This window comes from Symphalangus syndactylus, chromosome 17 (assembly GCF_028878055.3).
Source record: "Symphalangus syndactylus isolate Jambi chromosome 17, NHGRI_mSymSyn1-v2.1_pri, whole genome shotgun sequence".
Lineage (NCBI taxonomy): Eukaryota > Metazoa > Chordata > Mammalia > Primates > Hylobatidae > Symphalangus > Symphalangus syndactylus.
This window is the reverse complement of record NC_072439.2, coordinates 34008343-34028753: the sequence shown is the minus strand read 5'-3', so window position 1 is coordinate 34028753 and position 20411 is coordinate 34008343. Positions and strand designations below refer to the sequence as shown.

General features: G+C 43.3%; 1 protein-coding gene across 8 annotated transcripts in view; it reads right to left on the bottom strand.

Annotated features, from left to right (window-relative positions):
- Positions 1-20411, bottom strand: part of SARNP (SAP domain containing ribonucleoprotein) — an 83318-nt gene that overhangs the window by 14706 nt on the left and 48201 nt on the right. The gene's annotated exons all lie outside the window — the stretch shown is intronic.

Sequence of the window (20411 nt, the reverse complement as noted above, 5' to 3'; positions counted from 1 at the left end):
AATGGGGATTTCAAGTTGAGAACCTCTAGAATGTTCTAGTTGATATATCTTCACTAAGTCTCCTGGCCAAGTAGGAAACAGTTTTCAGGAAAATAAATGGAGCCTCTCTTCTTGTGGAGAGGCAAGACTAGATCACCATCGTGTTAAACTACCGTTATAAACTTTTTTTCCATTCAATTTAGCACTAGCAGTACTTCAGCAAGTTCAAATCACAGAGGAGATAAGACTTTTGAAACCCAGACATATAAGCACAAACCCTGAGGCCAAGCCCTCCCCCAACGTATGTCCACTTGGAGTGTGTGGGCTAGTTTTGCTCCTCCTGGTTCTTTATTTGGCTATATCCTCAAATGGGGAGTCTGATTTCTCCATTAGCCACCTGCCTCGCTCCCCACCTTTTTTAGAGACAGGGCCTCACTCTGTTGCCATGCTGTAGTGCAGTAGCATGATCATGGCTCACTGTAATGTTGAATCCCTGGGCTCAAGTAATCCTCCAACCTTAGCCTTCTGAGTAGCTAAGGACTACAGGTATGTGCCATGCCTAGCTAATTTTTTTTTTTTTTTTTTTTTTAAATAGAGACAGGGTCTTGCTATGTTGCCTAGGCTGGTTTCAAACTCCTGGACTCAAGCAATCCTTTCACCTCGCCTCCCAAAGTGCTGGGATTACAGGCATGAGCCACCACACCCAGCCTAGCTTCCCTTTTAAACAAGATCTTTGGTGCCTCTTTAGGAGATACAGGCAGAGTATCTGTTCTAAACCTATCAGGGGTTCCAGGGGAAAACAATAACAACAACAACAAAAATACATCTTTCCCCCAACCCCCACAAATAGCTGCCCTTCCCTCCCCACCCAGCACCCCTCAGCTCCTCTCTTAAAGCCTCTTTCCTCCTTTCCCTGCAGGGAAAGTGCACAACTGGGCCCACTAAATCAACACAGTTCTAATGATCTCTCTCACTTGACCCTTCTAGCGTGACGGTGTCGCACGGAAACAAACGTACAATAAACTTCACTCCATCTTTAGCTCCTTGCTGACAGGTTTTGATTCATGGGATGGCGAAACCCATCTGAGGGAAATTACCTCGATCAAAACGCATGTCTCTCTGCATTCATCAGGCCAGTGCTCCCTCAGGCCATGCTCAAGTGCACAAATGGGGTTGTGGCATCCGCAGGCAGCCAGTGACCCCTCTAGCTCAGTGTCACATGCATTTGCAAACCCTTCCCTTCTTCATCCCTCCCCCACTACCCTCCCTGAAATCCTCAACTGCTAAAAAATCTCTTTTTTCTTCCCATGCATACTCCTGTGTGAGAAGAGAAGTGCTTGAATCTGAAGTGCCCTTATTTCCTATCAAATCTATACTCCTAGAAACAAACAATTTGCACCCAAAATCAAGAGAAAACTGTCCTTACTGGCCAAACACAGGCATTGGATGTTCAGATTAATCCATACGTTTCAATTCCTCCTTCCTCTTCCTTCTCAAGAGTTAAAACACCAAGCCAACCAACTGACAGATGCCAGTAATTTCAGTATATGCAAACCTCATGGTACGTAATACCTGCCTTGTTTGCTTTCCTTAAGATCTCATTTATAAAAATGAGAAATAATTGTGCAAAAGAGGAGAGAGTACCTATATAAAAACAGAAAGCATAGTCTATATATTCGTTTGGTTTTTTTTGGGGGGTTGTTGTTTTTTTGAGACAGTCTCACTCTGTCACCCAGGCTGGAGTGTAGTAGCTCAATGTCAGCTCACTGCAACCTCCACCTCCCAGGCTCAAGCGAGCTTCTTACCTCAGCCTTCCAAGCAGCTGGGACCACAGGCGCAAGCCAACATGCCCAACTAATTTTTGTTTTTTGTAGAGAGAGGGTTTCACCATGTTGCCCAGGCTGGTCTTGAACTCCTAAGCTCAAGCAATCTACCCACCTCTGCCACCTAGTTTCTGCCTCCTAAAGTGCTGGGATTACAGGAATGAGCCACCATGCCCAGCTCCAGGGTCTATATTTAATAAAACCAAATACCCTTAGTATCATTGTATTTTCCATTGTAGGATACAGTTCCAAACTGAGCCCTTGAAAACAATACCTGGAAGAGAAAAGACAGACATTCAAGCCTGCTCCAAGATACAAATTACACGTGTAAAGAGTGCTTTGCACACAGGAACTATAAAAGGTATTCAATGAATGTTAGCTATTACTTTTATTGCCATATTTCTCCTGGTCCTTGAAACAAAGTTTGAGATCACAATCAAAATTTAAGCTAACAATGCCATTCATTCTTCTAGATAAGAAGTGAAATCATGGTGGCCTAGTGTGGTGGTTCACACATCCATCCCAAGCACTTTGGGAGGACGAGGTGGGAGGATCACTCGAGCCCAGGAGTTCAAGCCCAACCTGGGCAACATAGTGAGACCCCATCTCTAAAAAAAAAAAAAAAAAAAAAAAAAAAGAATTTAGCTGGGCATGGTGGTACACGCCTGTGGTTCCAGCTACTCGAGAGGCTGATGGGGGAGGACTGCTTGAGCCAAGGAGGTTGAGGCTGCAGTGGGCCATTTTCACGCCACTGCACTTCAGTCTGGGCAACAGAGTGAGATCTTATCTGAAAAATATACAAATACAGGCCGGGCACGGTGGCTCACGCCTGTAATCCCAGCACTTTGGGAGGCCGAGACGGGTGGATCACGAGGTCAGGAGATTGAGACCATCCTGGCTAACATGGTGAAACCCCATCTCTACTAAAAATACAAAAAATTAGCCGGGCGTGGCAGCGGGCGCCTATAGTCCCAGCTACTCGGGAGGATGAGGCAGGAGAATGGTGTGAACCCAGGAGGCAGAGCCTGCAGTGAGCCGAGATCGCGCCACTGCACTCCAGCCTAGGCAACAGAGCGAGACTCCCTCTCAAAAAAAAAAAAAAAAAAAAAAAAAATATATATATATATATATATACACACACACACACACACACACACACACACACACACAAATACAAATAAACAAATAAATAAATGAGCAAAATCACCAAAGGCTGGTAAGAATCAGATCCATACCAAGGCAACAAGAAAACTCCCTTTAGCTGCAAGAAAAATGAGCATATATTTGGACAGATGACTAAGGGTTAAAATTTGGGTTATGGAAGAACAGTTACTGGACAAAATCAGTCTTCTCCACAAAGTCCTATTAACCATCTCCCTCCCTCTCTCCTTCCCTCTCTTATTTATTTATTTAGAGACAGAGTCTCGCTCTGTCACCAAGCTGGAGTGCAAAGGCGTGACATCGGCTCACTGCATCCTCCGCCTCCCGGGTTCAGGCGATTCTCCTGCCCCAGCCTCCCGAGTAGCTGGGATTACAGGTGCCCACCACCACACCCAGCTAATTTTTTTTTTTTTTTTGTATTTTTAGTAGAGACAAGGTTTCTCCATGTTGGCCTGGCTGGTCTCGAACTCCTGACCTCAGGTGATCCGCCCACCTCAGCCTCCCACAGTGCTGGGATTACAGGCATGAGCCACCGTGCCCAGCCCTCTTATTTATTTTTTTGAGACTAAGCCCCACTCCATTGCCCAGGCTAGAGTGTAGTGGCGCGATCTCGGCTCACTGCAACCCCCACCTCCCGGGTTCATGAGATTCTCCTGCCTCAGCCTCTGGAGTAGCTGGGATTACAGGTGCCCACCACCACCACACCAGGCTAATTTTTGTATTTTTAGTAGAGACAGGGTTTCACCAAGTCAGCCAGGCTGGTCTCGAACTCCTGACCTCAGCTGATCCACCCGTCAGGTGATCCACCCGCCGCAGCCTCCCAAAGTGCTGGGATTACAGGCGTGAGCTACCACGTCCAGCCTCTTTCCTTTTTTTGAGACAAAGTCTCATTCTGTTGCCCAGGCTGGAGTGCAATGGCAGGATCTTGGCTCACTGCAATTTCTGTCTTCTGGGTTTAAGCGATTTACCTGTCTCAGCCTCTCAAGTAGCTGGGATTACAGGCGTAAGCCCGATGCCCAGCTAATTTTTTGTATTTTTAGTAGAGATCGGGTTTCACCATGTTGGCCAGGCTGGTCTTGCACTCCTGACCTCAAGTGATCCACCCACCTCAGCCTCCCAAAGTGCTGGGATTACAGGTGTGAGCCACCATGCCCGGCCAAACTATCTTCTCTTTCTCAGACCTTGAAAATCTGGGCTGCTAGGCTTTGCTGATTTCATAAACCCTAATAATTAACGACTAACAATAAAAGATATCTATTTAAGGTAACATATGAGAGGACTGGACAAGGATCTAACCTCTACCTATGTAGATCCAATCCCAAGTTCTCTAAAGGCCCCTGAGGAATCTCTTTCACTGAATTATGTGACATCAGGTTCAATCAACATTTTCAATAGCATTGTAGCCATAAAATTAATTCATTCACTAGTCAAATGAGTATCTACTTTGGGTCAGGTACTGGGAATACAGACCAATAAGATAAAGTTAAGGAATAAGAACCTTAACTTCATGAGGCTTACAAATTCACCAAGTTACTATAAAGGTGTATACTACTGTTCTTTACATAACTGCATTATGAAGACTCATAAGGGAAATTTGCTTTCTAGCCCCCAGATCCAAAAGAGTTATGCTTTTCTTGGGCAACTTGCTAGTTTTTTACCTTCTGAATCCTGTGAATCACCATAAACAGTGCAATTGTGTTTTCCCTTTCTACTGGCTGCCATAAAGTTTGGAGCCAAATGTGTGGCCTGTCTTTAGCAAATGATTTTAAACATACAAATGGTCCCCAACTTATGATGCTTTGCCTTAAGATTTTTCAACTTTACAACGATGAACGATGCATGCTCAGTAGAAACTATACTTGACGTATCCATACAACCATTCTGTTCACTTTCAGTATTCAATAAGTTACATGAGATATTCAACACTTTATTACACAGTAGGCTTTGTGTTAGAGGATTTTGCCCAACTGTAGACTAATATAAGTGTTCCGGGAATTTTTAAGGTCAACTAGCTAAGCTATGATGTTCAGAAGGTTAGGTGTATTAAATGCATTTTTGACTTAAGACAGGTTTTTATCAGGACATAACCCCCATTGTAAGGTGAGGAGTATCTGTGTTTCTATTAGAAGAGAGAGGCCAGAGGTATTGAAGTGAGAGAGAAACATGAAATCCAGAGATGAAAAGCAAACACACAGAAACAGAGACAGGAATTTAGAAAGCAAGATGAAGTGTAGTTAGTTACAGGGTTGCTGCTGGTCCCTTAAGAACGTACTCCTCTATAAACATAATGGAATTTATTTTAAAATACTCAATGTCCTGAGAAGAAAAAAGAGAGGGGAAAGAGTTATCAGGTTATAACTAGAATTTTTTTTTTTTTTTTTTTTTTTTTTGAGACAGAGTCTCACTCTGTCGCCCAGGCTGGAGTGCAGTGGCGCAATCTCAGCTCACTGCAAGCTCCGCCTCCCGGGTTCAGGCCATTCTCCTGCCTCAGCCTCCCGAGTAGCTGGGATTTATAGGTGCCCACCACCATGCCCGGCTAGTTTTTTTTTTTTTTTTTTTTCGTATTTTTAGTAGAGACGGGGTTATATCATGTTAGCCAGGATGGTCTCAATCTCCTGACCTCATGATCCGCCCGCCTCGGCCTCCCAAAGTGCTGCGATTACAGGCACGAGCCATCAAGCCCAGCCTATAACTATAAATTTTAAATTAAGGGTTCTTAGCAATGATTTCCATGGCATATATACTGTAGCCAGGAAGTAAGTTCCAAAAGGAAGATCAGATGCAACAATTGGCAGCTGAATACCACAGATATTTTCTAAAGTGTCTGTTCCCTTTTTACAGCAGAGTACCACCATTACTATGTCTACCCAAAATGGAGTTCTAACTTTATTTTCTAAACCCAACCTGTGTCTTCAAGATATAAATTCATAAGAACATTTTTTGAAACTTACTAATTTTATCCTAAACACAATAAAGAATACTGCCCCTTGCTTGTGTGCCGGCTGTTTACTCTGCCAAAAGGGGTCCAATTTGGTGTAATTAGCACCCCATGGGTTGTGTATTGAAAGCATTCACCTTCTTCAATCTTTTTTTTTTTTTTTTTTTTTTGACAGAGTTTCGCTCTTGTTGCCCAAGCTGGAGTGTGCAATGATGCAATCTTGGCTCACTGCAACCTCTGCTTCCCGGGTTCAAGTGATTCTCCTGCCTCAGCCTCCCGAGTAGCTGGGATTACAGGCGCATGCCACCACGACTGGCTGTTTTTTTTTTTGTTTTGTATTTTTAGTAGAAACGGGGTTTCACCATGTTAGCCAGGCTGGTCTGGAACTCCTGACCTCAGGTGATCTGCCCGCCTCAGCCTCCCAAAGTGCTGGGATTGCAGGTATGAGCCACCGCGCCCGGCCCACCTTCTTCAATCTTATTACCAGTGTCACTCCGGATCATATAAAAAGAAACTAGGAGAAACAAAGCAAAGTGCAACCCAAGCATCATTAGGAATTTGAACTCAGTAATTCCCAAGAACACAAAGTATGAGTACTTTCACTGGATTCAAATAAGAAACATCGTTATTCTCTGCAACCAAAAGAATTAACCAAGCCAGGCACTGTTCCCGGTCAAGTCTAACAAGCTCACTCACTTATCATCCCTCCTTATACCATGTGTGAGAAGCAGAAATTCCAATCTAAAGAGTCCAGTCAGAAAAATCCTTACAAGCAGAAAGAAGCATTTCAGGGGAGCTAAGGTACTGCTATTATTTTCCCCCTCAGAAGTCTTTTCCCTAGAGTGATGGAAGAGAGGCTGACAGAGAGCTAAGATGTCATATTTCACAAAAATAACAAATAACTGCCCCCCTTTGTAAGTGAGTTACCATACTAAGATGTTAATAGTTCTCAGGCCAGTCTGATTTCCAAAGGAATGTAAGGTAGCATGGCAAAAAGGAAAAGAGGGAGCCTTTTGGCCACTTTTCCCGAATCTCAGTGCCACGTGACTGATGGCAGGATGAAAAGCAGAGCCTGGGGGCTTTCAGGCAATGGTAGATTAATGATGACATGGCCTTGACTTCCCAGAGGTAAAGGTTATGAAACACTCCAGGGTAAGCAAGCTTCCAATTTCATACTCTTAGGATGAATGACAGCAACTGATGGTTATTCTCTCAGAAACACTTGGATGCTTAAAAACGCAGCTGTCACCTCCCCTGCCCCAGTTTCTGAAACTGTTTATTCCTGAGCCTTTATGCCAGCCAGACAACAGAACATAGGGTGGTCCCAAAAATCAATGCACAGAGCTTAAGTAGATGAAGGTGAGAGACCAGACTAGCAGCAAGTACACCACCTTAGCAAATAATATGGTAGAGACACTCCAACACTATCCACACACATAAACATAACACACCTCCCCAGTATAACCATCTTAAACTACTCTCAATAATCTCTTTCAAGTGTGAGATCAGTATCAACTTTCTAGGGCTGGTAGGGTGCTAGGAACTTTAAAGTTACACGACAATTAGAGAATACCAGGAATTGCATCTCCTCTTATCTTCACAGGATTTGAAGCCCAAGAACACAGTCAGCTCAGAACCACTCACTCACTAGGTTCTACCACTTTTTCTTTCTCTTGTCCACATCAAGCTCTTTCCCCAACACCCCCTCCTCTTCAACCCCAGAGGAGGTCGTTTCGGTCTTGCTCTAGCTGATTGCAGGACAAGGCAAGGCAGGCGGAGGAAATGAAGGCTTCACACTTGAGACCCCCAGAAATCAAGTTTCTATTAAAAGTCCTCATTTCCCTCCTTTAAAAGCCAAGGAGCTGCTGCTTTTAAGGATAAGCAATGCAGAGCCTGGTAGAAATGTCAAGAAGTCAGTAGAGGGAAGCTGAAACTTTTTTTTTTTTTTTTTTTTTTTTTTTTGAGACAGAGTTTTGCTCTTTCTGCCCAGGCTGGAGTTCAATGGCACGATCTCAGCTCACCACAACCTTCGCCTCCCGGGTTCAAGTGATTCTCCTGCCTCAGCCTCCCAAGTAGCTGGGATTACAGCCACGCACCACCACGCCCGGCTTATTTTGTATTTTTTAGTAGAGACAGGGTTTCTCCATGTTGGCCAGGCTGGTCTCTAACTTCCAACCTCATGTGATCCACCCACCTCGGCCTCCCAAAGTGCTGGGATTACAGGCATGAGCCACCACGCCTGGCCTGGGAAGCTGAAACTTTTCAGGAGAGGTGAATGGTGTCTTAGCCAAAACATACAGAGAAGGGAGGACAGTTACCTGACCATTCGGAAATTTAGAGTGAGCACTAGGAAAACAGATTATTTTCATCTAAAGTATTTAAAAATGCAGATTTCAGGCCACAACTCAACCTAATAAATCTATATCTCAAAAGGGAAGGCCTACAGAGCTGTATTTTTTAAAGGGTCCCCCATAACCCTTACGTGCAACCATTATTTGGGGCCAATTTCAAGTAGCTTTGAAAAAATATAGACGAAACAACTTTTTAAAATTTCTCATCCAGTCCAAATAAGACTCCCATCCTGCTCCAATTATCTCCTATAAATGCTAAAGGTATTCCAAAGTTTATGCTTCCTACAAAAACTATTTCAGCTGCAGAGATGTGAGGGGTAAAAAGAGAGATGTGAAGAAATCACAGAGGACTCTGGGTAGCACTCCTGTCTTATTGCTCTCCTACAATTCAAATACAAAAGCAGAGAGAATCTTTCATCATAGTTCAATACAGGAGGAACGTGCCAAAACAAGATCAGGGCACACTGCAGTTATGTGGGGAAAAGAGGGAGGCAACTAGGTTGCAGCACACAAAGACATTTTTTCCTACAGAACTGATACAAAGGAAAAGGAGGAATATCAATAAAGTGGGGGAAAAGGAAAATGGGATTTCTTCTTCTTTTTTTTTTTTTTTTTGAGACAGAGTTTTGCTCTTGTCGCTCAGGCTGGAGTGCAATGGTGCGATCTCTGCTCACTGCAACCCTCCACCTCCCAGGTTCAAGTGATTCTCCTGCCTCAGCCTCCTGAGTAGCTGAGATTACAGGTGCCCACCACCACACCGGCTAATTTTTGTATTTTTAGTAGAGACGGGGTTTCACCATGTTGGCCACGCTGGTCTTGAACTCCTGACCTCAAGTGATCCACCTGCCCTGGCCTCCCAAAATGGTGGGATTATAGGCATTAGCCACTGCACCTGGCCCTTTTTTGAGACAGTCTCTCGCTCTGTCACCCAGGCTGGAGTGCAGTGGTACAATCATAGCTCGCTGCAGCCTGGACCTCCCTGGCTCAAGCAATCCTCCCACCTCAGCCTCTCAAGTAGCTGGGACTTCAGGCATGCCACCCCACCCAGCTAATTGTTTATTTTCTTGTAGAGCCAAGGTCTCACTATGCTGCACAGCCTGGTCTCAATTCCTGGGCTCAAGTGATCCTCCCACTTTGGCCTCCCAAAGTGTTGGGATTACAGGCATGAGCCACTGTACCATCTTTGTTCATTTCTAACTGCTCCTCCTTTTCAACCACCTCATACCTAAGCATGGGTACGATATGCAAATTCTGTAACTGTCTCCTCTATACCCCAATAAACTCCCTACCAATAATTACTTTCTAATGTCAAGATCAAGGGGCTGGGCACGGTGGCTCATGCCTGTGATCTCAGGACTTTGGGAGGCCTAGGTGGGTGGATCCTCCACTTTGAGGTCAAGAGTTCAAGAACAGCCTAGCCGACATGGTGAAACCCCATCTCTACTAAAAAAAAAAAAAATTAGCCAGGCGTGGTGGCATGCACCTGTAATCCCGGCTACTCAGGAGGTTGAGGCAGGAAAATTGATTGAACCCAGGAAGTGGAGGTTGCAGTGGGAGGTTCCAGCTTGGGTGACAAGAGCAAAAGCACCCTCAAAATAAATAAAAAAATAAAATGAAGTCCAGATCAAGTATTTCAAATATAATCTCCTTCTCAGTTACGTATCTCCCCTGCTAGGGATTTCCAGATTTAATATTTGTTACAAACTCCAAATACACAACACCCTAAAACACATTTCTATTTGTTTTTTTTTTTTTTTTGCAGATGGAGTCTCGCTCTGTCGCCCAGGCTGGAGTGCAGTGGTGCAATCTTGGCTCACTGTAACCTCCACCTCTCGGGTTTAAGCCATTCTCCTGCCTCAGCCTCCCAAATAGCTGGGATTACAGGTGTGTGCCACCACACCCAGCTAATTTTTTTGTATTTTTAGTAGAGACAGGGTTTCACCATGTTAGCCAGGATGGTCTCCATCTCCTGACCTTGTGATCCGCCTGCCTTGGCCTCCCAAAGCGCTGGGATTATAGATGCAAGCCACCACGCCCAGCCACACATTTCTATTTCTTTCCTAAGAATCTGCTCTGGGAGGTAAAAGGTTAAAATTAAAAAAAAAAAAAAAAAAAAACATGGAAAAAAATGGACAAGCATGGTGGCTCACACCTGTAATCCCAGCACTTTAGGAGGCCGAGGTGGATGAATCACCCAAAGTCAGGAGTTCGAGACCAGCCTGGCCAACATGGTTAAACCCAGCCTCTACCGAAGATACAAAAATTAGCCGGGCATGGTGGTGCATACTTGTAGTCCCAGCTACTCAGGAGGCTGAGGCAGGAGAATTGTTTGAACCCAGGAGGCAGAGATTGCAGTGAGCTGGGATCGTGCCACTGCACTCCAGCCTGGGAAACAGAGCAAGACTCTGTCTCAAAAAAAAAAAAAAAAAAACAAAAACCACTATGAAGAAAAGAGTAGCAAAGGAAGGGGAGAGGAAGAAAGGAGTTAAAATTTTCTAGATCTTAACAAGGGACTTCATATTATATTAAAAATGGGGTCTTTGGCCGGGCGCGGTGGCTCACGCTTGTAATCCCAGCACTTTGGGAGGCCGAGGCGGGCGGATCACGAGGTCAGGAGATCGAGACCACGGTGAAACCCCGTCTCTACTAAAAATACAAAAAAAAAAAAAAATTAGCCGGGCATGGTGGCGGGCGCCTGTAGTCCCAGCTACTGGGAGAGGCTGAGGCAGGAAAATGGCGTGAACCCAGGAGGCGGAGCTTGCAGGGAGCCGAGATCGTGCCACTGCACTCCAGCCTGGGCGACAGAGTGAGACTCCATCTCAAAAAAAAAAAAAAAAAAAAATGGGGTCTTTGCTAATTTACAAACATCACCAGCAAGTATTCCCCTTAAAATATCTCCAATTTGATGTCCTGCCTTGTCCCCACCTCCATCTCCAAAATACTATGGGATCTGACCTTCTTCAGCTATCAGTCATGAAGAGCAACTTTGCTATTTTGGTGAGTACATAAGAAAATGGACTATCCCATAATTGTTCAATCTTATTTTAACTGAACCCACATATACAAGCCTCTCAAGTATTAACATACATTCTAAACATTCCCATTCTGCTATAGCTCTCACAACATGTGGAGCCTTTAACCAAAATTTCCTAACAAAAAAATTAATCACATACACATACCAAAAAATTCCGTCCCCAACACCACTTTATTTCCTCCCATACAGACTTTGAAGGATATACAGTTGTCCCTCAGTATCCAAGAAGCATTGGTTCCAGGACCACCCCTGCCCCCACCTGCAGATACCAAAATCTGTGGGTGCTCAAGTCCCTTATATAAAATGACATAAGGCTAGGTGCAGTGGCTTCCGCCTGCAATCCAAGCACTTTGAGAGGCAAGAGGACTGCTTGAGCCCAGGAGTTTGAGACCAGCCTGGGCAAAATAGGGAGACCCTATATCTGCAAAATAAAATTAGCCGGGCGTGGTGGTACATGCCTGTGGTCCCAGCTACTTGCCGGGGATAAGGTGGGATTACTTGAGCCTAGGAGGTGGAGGCTGCAGTGAGCCATGATCTGGGACACGGCACTCTATAAGAGGGTGAGACCACATCTTTAAAAACAAAACAAAAGAAAAAAATAGCATAGTATTTGCATATAACCTATGCTCATCCGCCTACATACTTTAAATCATCTCTAGAGTACTTATATATAAACAGCTGTTATACGATACTGCTTCATTTGTATTATTTTTTATTGTTGTATTTTTCCCCCCAAATGCTTTTGATCCACAGATGTGGAACCCATGGATACAGAGGGCTGAGTATACTTGGATTCAGAGAGCTCACATTTCACCACAGCTGGGGAGAGTATTTGGGAGTGTGGATAGATATTGCTTCACTTAGAAAAGCCAGGCCAACTATCTACCACCCTAAAATTAGATATACAACCGGATATAATGTAATTTTTAAAATTATTTACCTTATATACTAAGAGTGGTACTTTCAAAAGAAAAAAGAAAAAACTCTTACCCAGAGAATAAGCCCATCTCAAGAACTAGGCTGGCAAAAACAACTGAACATATTGAAAAGTAAAACAGATGTAACAAACCTGCGCATTGTACACATGTACCCTAAAACTTAAAGTATAATAATAATAAAATTTAAAAAAAAAAAAGAAAAGTAAAACAGACTTAACAGAACCCAGCACTCTTCTCCCTTTCAGGCTGTGTTTACTCTCGTGGTAAAGACGAGCAGGGGGCCAAAGAGAGGTATAAAACGTGTTTTTTATCAAAGTCATCAGTTCTGACATGTTAGACAAAGGAATGCAAAGACACTATGGAGGGGGTATTGACCAGGCGAAATAGAAAAGAGTTTTTTCTTACTACAAATTTCTTTACCTGAAGTTCTTCAGGTGCAAATTCAGTGAATGAAATCAGAGAGAAATACATAAAATTAAAAGGTACAAGAGCTTAATGATCTCAGCCATGCACTTTTAGGGAAGTCTAAACATCTAACAGAACTTTCCCAAATACCTAGTTTACAGTAAATATAGGGCAAGGCACCAGCCATGAATGTTGACATAGCATCAAAAATTTCACCTTGTTTCCCTAAATTTTAAAAACTTTTCCTTCTTTTTTTTAATTTTGAGATGGAGTCTCACTCTGTCGTCCAGGCTGGAGTGCAGTGACGGCGCCATCTAGGCTCACTGCAACCTCTGCCTCCTGGGTTCAAGCGATTCTCCTGCCTCAGCCTCCCAAGTAGCTGGACTATAGGCGCATGACACCACGCGCTGCTAATTTTTTGTATTTTTAGTAGAGACAGGGTTTCATCATGTTAGCCAGGATGTTCTCGATCTCCTGACCTCATGATCCACCTGCCTTGTCCTCCCAAAGTGCTGGTATTACAGGTGTGAGCCACCACACCCGGCCAAACCTTTCCTCTTAAAATGTTCAATTTATATGTCTAACATCTCGTCCAATTTTTTCCTCATACATTGGCTAGGTAAAAAGTATGTGTTGGAGGATTAGGGAATAGTAGGACAGTAGAAAGAGAAGTTGAGCAAAGAACACCTGTCTCCTACTTCTCTGGTTGAAATTAGAATACATTGTCTAGCGCCCTAGTTAGGAGAGAAAAATTCCATTCTGCCTCTTTGCTCTTCCAAATTCCTATAGCCAAGTTGTTCAACAGCAGTTGAACGGCGCACATAACTGACATCATTGATTGGAACCATAATAAAAGGAAGTGAGAAGTGTGGGTGTGGGGGAAACTGGGAAGGGAGGGAGATGATGTACTTGTGTTACAGACAAAAGACAAGTTCTGTTCCTCCGCAGGGACAAATGAAGAACCAGATGATGGAACAAACTGAGGTCAAAGAGTTTCCCCCATTGTTTCCTCTTTTTTTTTTTTTTTTAAATTATTATTTTTGAGACCAAGTCTCTGTTGCCCAGGCTGGAGTGCAGCAGCATGATCTCAGCTCACTGCAACCTCCACCTCCAGGGTTCAAGCAATTCTCGTGATTCAGCCTCCCGAGTAGCTGGGACTACAGGTGTAAGCCAACACACCCAGCTAATTTTTGTATTTTTAGTAGAGATGGGGTTTCACCATGTTGGCCAGGCTGGTCTCAAACTCCTGACCAGAGGTGATCGCCTGCCTCGACCTCTCAAAGTGCTGAGATTACAAGTGTGAGCCACTGTGCTGACCTGTTTCCCCTTTAAACAGCTCCTTTTACCACTCCCTCAAAGTTTGTTCCATTGGGAGGGTGGGGAAAAGTAGTGTATTTTTTTTATCTTAAAGTGGAGGAGACAGAGAGGAAGAAAACAGATATAGGATTACACATTGTATCTCTCCTTGAAAAGGCCCAATATTTATTTTCAAAGTATTATGAATGAAAAGGGAATGTAAAGGAGTGGTTAACTATTTGTTTAGTCTTAAAAATGCTCCAAGAGGCCAGGTGTGGTAGCTCACGCCTGTAATCCCAGCACTTTGGGAGGCCGAGGCCAGCGGATCACAAGATCAGGAGTTCAAGACTAGCCTGGCCAACATGTTGAAACCCTGTCTCTACTAAAGATACAAAAAATTAGCCAGGCATGGTGGCGCACACCTGTAATCCAAGCTATTCAGGAGGCTGAGGCAGGAGAATCACTTGAACCTAAGAGGCGGAGGTTGCAGTGAGCCAAGATGGTGTCACTGCACTCCAACCTGGGCGACAGGGTGAGACTCTGTCTCAAAAAGCAAAGCAAAACAAAACAAAACAAAACACAAAACACAAAAAACTAAACAAACAAACAAAAAACTCCAAGAAATGTTATCTAAGAAATCCTGAAGACTATGTGAGGTTGAGTTTTAGCTTTTCCTGGAATTTATCTTCTAAGATATCCACTCTCAATTGCTATCTCTATCTACCATAGAGTTATCTTCTTTTCTTGTTGGTTAATCTAAGTTGAAAAGAACAGTTATTCAAATGGAAGAAGGATTTTTGGGAAAACTGATAAACTAGGATGAAGGAGAGGGGAAATTCCTCCGAAAGCTCTTGATCGTGAGGTATCAATGGCTGAGGGAGCCTACGTTGAGTTTTGTTTTTTCCATTTACAAGTCTACTATCTGCGTTTTTCTTGGTCCCATGGCTGTATGAGAAAGAAAAATGGAGAATTAAATATTACACTAAGCCTAGGCACTGCTGCTTGAGTATATTTGGATAGAACCCAAACTTACTAAGCAGGCTACTTTTCCAACTTATTCTGGGATCTAATTCTTCTACCACTACTTCCTTTAAAGATATTCTACCAAATTCTTCACCATAGCTTATGGTTCCTTAGGTTTATAAAGTTCCATGTTGGTAATATCCTATGCATGGCCCCATCATTCTTCTTTGGAAAAGGTTTATACAGCCATACTTAAACTAAGAAATCCTAATTACAGACCCTCTGAGAAGGTTGGTGGCCAACTTCTATATCCATAGTACAGCAGTCCCTCTTATACAGGGGGATACATTCCAAAATACCCTGAAGCCTCAAATAGTACCAAACTCTATATATACTATGATTTTACCTGTAATTTTAATTTATAAATTAGACACAATAAGAGATTAATAGCAATAATGAAACAGAACAGGCCAGGCATGGTGGCCCAACCCTGTAATCCTAGCACTTTGTGAGACCAAGGCGGGAGGATCACTTGAGCCCAAGAGTTTGAGACCACCTTGGGTAACACAGTGAGACCCTGTCTCCACAAAAAAATTGAAAAATTGACTGGGCGTGTTGGTTTGTGCCTGTAGTCCCAGCTTCTCAGGAAGCTGAGGTGGGAGGGTCACTTAAGCCTGGGAGGTGGAGGCTGCAGTTAGCTGTGATCATGCCACTGCACTTCAGCCTGGGCGACAGAGCAAGACCTTGTCTCAAAATAAATAAATAAGTAAGGCCGGGCACAGTGGCTCATGCCTATAATCCCAGCACTTTGGGAGGCCAAGGTGGGCAGATCACAAGGTCAGGAGTTCAAGACCAGCCTGGCCAATATGGTGAAACCCCATCTCTACTAGAAACACACAAAAAATTAGCCGGGCGTAGTGGCACGTGCCTGTAATACCAGCTATTCGGGAGGCTGAGGCAGCAGAATTGCTTGAACCCAGGAGGCGGAGGTTGCAGTGAGCTCAGATTGCGCCACTGCACTCCAGCCTGGGCAACAGAGCAACTCTGTCTCAAAAAAATAAAGAAAGAAAAAAATTAGCTGGGCATAGTGGCACATGCCTGTAATCCCAGCTACTTGGGAGGCTGAAGCAGGAGAATCACTTGAACCTGGGAGGCAGAGGTTGCAGTGATCCGAGATCATGCCATTGCACTCCACCCTGGGCAACAAGTGCAAAACTCCGTCTCAAAAAAAAAAAAAAAAAAAAAAAAAAAATTACAACAATATGCCAGCATCACTACTCTTATGCATTAGGGCCAATAATAAGTAAAATAACAGTTACTTCAATACAAGCATTGCTCTAATGGGGAAGTAGTAGGGATATGCTGGACAAGGGGATGATTCACATACCCGAGCAGGACAGGGCAACATTTTATCATGCTACTCAGAACAGTGTGCAATTTAAAATTTATAAACTGTTTGTTTCTGGAATTTTCCATTTAATATTTTAGGACTGTGATTGACTGAGGGTAACTGAAACAATGGAAAGCACAACCACGGATAAGGGAGGACTGCTGTATGAACTTCTTTCATCTCTCCACATCCCAATGGCTAACCTCTACATCAAAACCTAGCACTTAAGTGAAGGAACAAATATTTCTTCACTTATTTCAGATGGTGGGAGAATAGAAGATAGAATACAGTAGGCCCTCCAGAAGAGAGTGAATTGAGAACAGCATGCCATCATTTAGCTACAATGAAATCTGTATGCTAGAAGACTGGTGGTTGTCTGTACTTTGAATTGACTTTGTCTCAGCTTCCTCTTTGGTACCTCAACATAGTTAAGTGACAAGCTCCTCACAAACAAGGCAGGTCCCTTTGGGAGGCCAAGGCGGGCAGATCACGAAGTCAGGAGTTCGAGACCAGCCTGGCCAACATGGCGAAACCGCATCTCTACTAAAAATACAAAAATTAGCCAGGCGTGGTGGCGGGTGACTGTAATTCCAGCTACTTGGGAGGTTGAGGCAGGAGAATTGCTTAAAACCGGAAGGCAGAGGTTGCAGTGAGCTGAGATCACGCCGCTGCACTTCAGCCTGAGCAAAAGAGCGAAACTCCGTCTCAAAAAAAAAACAAAAACAAAAAACAAACAAAAAAAACAAGGCAGGTCCAATATCTCACTCACTGTGAAGTGGTTCATCTACCAATGGTGATAAAAAATGTAATACAAAAGGCTCATGAAAATGGTCACTGCAGCTATCCAAGAATATTCTAGTCACCAGCTTCATGAAGAAGACTGTCAGTAGAGGCATAGTTTACTTTTAACCTTTTTATATTCTTTTTTGTTGTTGTTCAGATAGGGTCTTGCTGTTTCCCAGGCTGAAGTGCAGTGGTGCCATCATGGCTTACTGCAGCCTTGACCTCCTGGACTCAAGCAATGCTTCCCCCTCAGCCTTTCAAGGAGCTGGGACTACCAGCACTCACTACCATGCCTGGCTATTCTTATTTTTTGCAGAGATAGGGTCTTATTATGTTGCCCAGGCTGGTCTTGAACTCCTGGGATCAAGCAATACCCCAAAGTGCTGGAGCTAGGATTACAGGTGTGAACCTCTGTGCCCAGTCTAAACTTTTTATATTGTGACACTGTGTTAACACCGATCGTACCCATCAGGAAAGAAGAGTGGCAAAAATCATAAACCTGGGAAAAGTATCCTTCAAGGTTTACTAGACTTAAGATAACTCTTTAGGACAGTTACCTATATGAAGGTCTGGAAGTAGAAAAACCCTGGTACTATTCTAATAGATAAAAAAGGAAGATGTACTAAGGTCAATAAGGATATAAGATGCTTGTATCTTCTACTAGTAATCAAGAATCAGTAACATATACTGCCCTCACATTCCTGGGGAAGGAGAAGAGTATCAACCACATTCCAGTTTTCTGCTTAGTGCCTGGGATTAGACTTGTTTTGTTTTTTAAATATCCATGTAGATGGATTTCCTATAATGTCCTAAAGTATCAAGTTTCTCCTTCCTGAGGGTGCCAATGTTTGAAAAATACAAAACAATCCACTCAAATTAGCACAGCCGTTAATACTATAGCACTAAGCCCAGACTTAGTTTTTACCAAAACTAGTATCCTTTGACTACAAATATATTAACTGCGCTGGCTTTATTCCCTCTATCAATCTCCCACTCTTTCTTTTTTTAAATTTTTTATGGAGATGGGGGTCTCACTCCATCACTCAGGCTGGTGTGCAGTGGTATGAACATGGCTCACTGCAGTCTCGAGTTCCTAGGCTCAAGCAATCCTACCACCTCAGTCTCCTAAGTAGCTGGGACCACAGGCATGTGCCACACTGCACCTGGCTAATTTGTTTTTACTTTTTATAGAAGACAGGGTCTCACTATGTTGCCCAGGCTTCAAACTCCTTTCAAAGATGAGTTTCCAGCCGCAGTGGCTCATGGCCATAATCTCAGCACTTTGGGAGGCTGAGGCTGGCAGACTGCTTGAGTCCAGGAGTTCAAGACCAGCGTGGGCAACATGGTGAAACCTCATCTCTACAAAATATACTAAAATTAGTTGGGTATGGTGGCGCACGCCTGTAGTCCTAGCTACTCAGGAGGCTGAGGTGGGAGGATCACTTGACCCTAGGAGGCTGAGGCTGCAGTGAGCTATCATTGCACCACTGCACTCCAGCCTGGGTGACAGAGTTAGACCCTGTCTTAAAAAAATAATAAAAATGGTTTCCTATGTGCCAGGCTAAGTTCTGTCCTTCACCAATGGCACTGACCCAAACATTACTCCTCTTGGGAGGCATGGGAAACAGATAGAGAAAAAACAACCAGTCAAGCACAAGACAGAAAACCTAGCTGGTGATCAATCAGAGCAATGTTACTAATCAGAGTAGATGTTATTTATCTGAGTTTTATTGTTTGAGGGGGTTGGGTGGGAGGTTTATTAGTCCACAGTCACCATGAGACTTATGAGAAAAGGCATGCCACTCTATCCTCAAACAGTCCAAAGAGTTGAAGGGGACAATTTACAGCCTCTTGTGTAAAAAATTTCTGTAAATGCCCATGCCATTCTTTGCCTTGTCACTTTCCATTAGCCTAAACCAGTAAGACTCTGTTCACTGAGACTTAAGCTGGAAACATGAACGAACAGACTTTTCTTGGGCAGAGGGAAAAGGAGATGATGATTTAGCAGAGGCTGGGGGCAGGTGGGAGAGAGATTTCTTTACATTTCTGTGTAGTGCCTGATATGTGTATAGTATACTAGTGGAGCTAAAAACTGAAATATATAAATAGTCATGCAAAAGGCAGCCTAGGAAAAATAGCAGACTCAGGTTCTTAAATCTGTAATATGCTCAAGCCATAAATCTAAAATATGAAGAGGAGATGAGCAGATTGTGACAAATAAAAAAAAAAATTAGGCTGGGCACAGTGGCTAACACCTGTAATCCCAGCACTTTGGGAGGCTGAGGCAGGAGGATCACTTGAGCCCAGGAATTGGAGACCAGTCTGGGCCACACATGAGACCCTATCTCTAAAAAAAAGAAAAAAAGAAATCAACCATAAACATTATTCAATCCATGGCTCATTTGCTCTCATATACTTCCTCTCTTTATTCATACACTACACTGATCAGTAGCCAAGTCCACTAAAGAGAAATCAGCAAGCATGCAGGGTCGTAAATTGGATCAAGCAGACAACAGAGATGACAAAAAGTGGGTTTTTCATTGTTTTGTTTAGAATACTAGGAATAGAGAAGAGGCTACGCTACCTGCTAACCTCCACTATTTGTACCACATCTAACTGAATAAAATCTGTGCCTAGAGAATTAAACAACTTAAAGACAAGTGACCAAATTATATAGAGGGCTACATTGGAACCCAGAATCCCAGGATGAAGTGGACAAAAGTATGCTCATCTGGCAGTTCCGTAAACACAAACTTAACCAAGTCACTAACCTCTGCCAACCAACCAAACACTACGTAGCAACTCATTCTAGTGATAAATAGTTAAGCACAAGAACTAGGCAATTCTCACCAGACAATGTACCTAGCTGCAATTCCAGGATGTGGAACTAGAACACTAAGTTCTAGAAAAAAAGAATCCTTACTTTTCTTATGTCTTACTCCTTTTCCTCCAACTTCTCTCCTTTCATAGATTTACTCTGAAACTGCTTATATTTTCTACAATTATTTAAAAAAATTCTCAGCTACAGATTAACAGTGGTCCAAGTATGTGGCCTGATAAATAACTTCTACATCACTTCCAAGTATGAAAGCTGTGTGGGAGATATAAGCTAGATATGAGTTGTCCAATACGGTAGCCACTAGCCACAAATGCCTTTGTAAATAAGTTTTATTGGACAATGCTGGTGTAGACAGCAAAACATCAGCATTTCTGGGACACTGTGACGGTTTATGGGACAAAACAGACCAAAATGTTTAAATTAGGATGGTTCTGAAAATCAAGACTTATAACCAATGTAAATGGGACCTATACTACTCAAAGAGGACATCTCAAAAGGTCACAAATCTCCA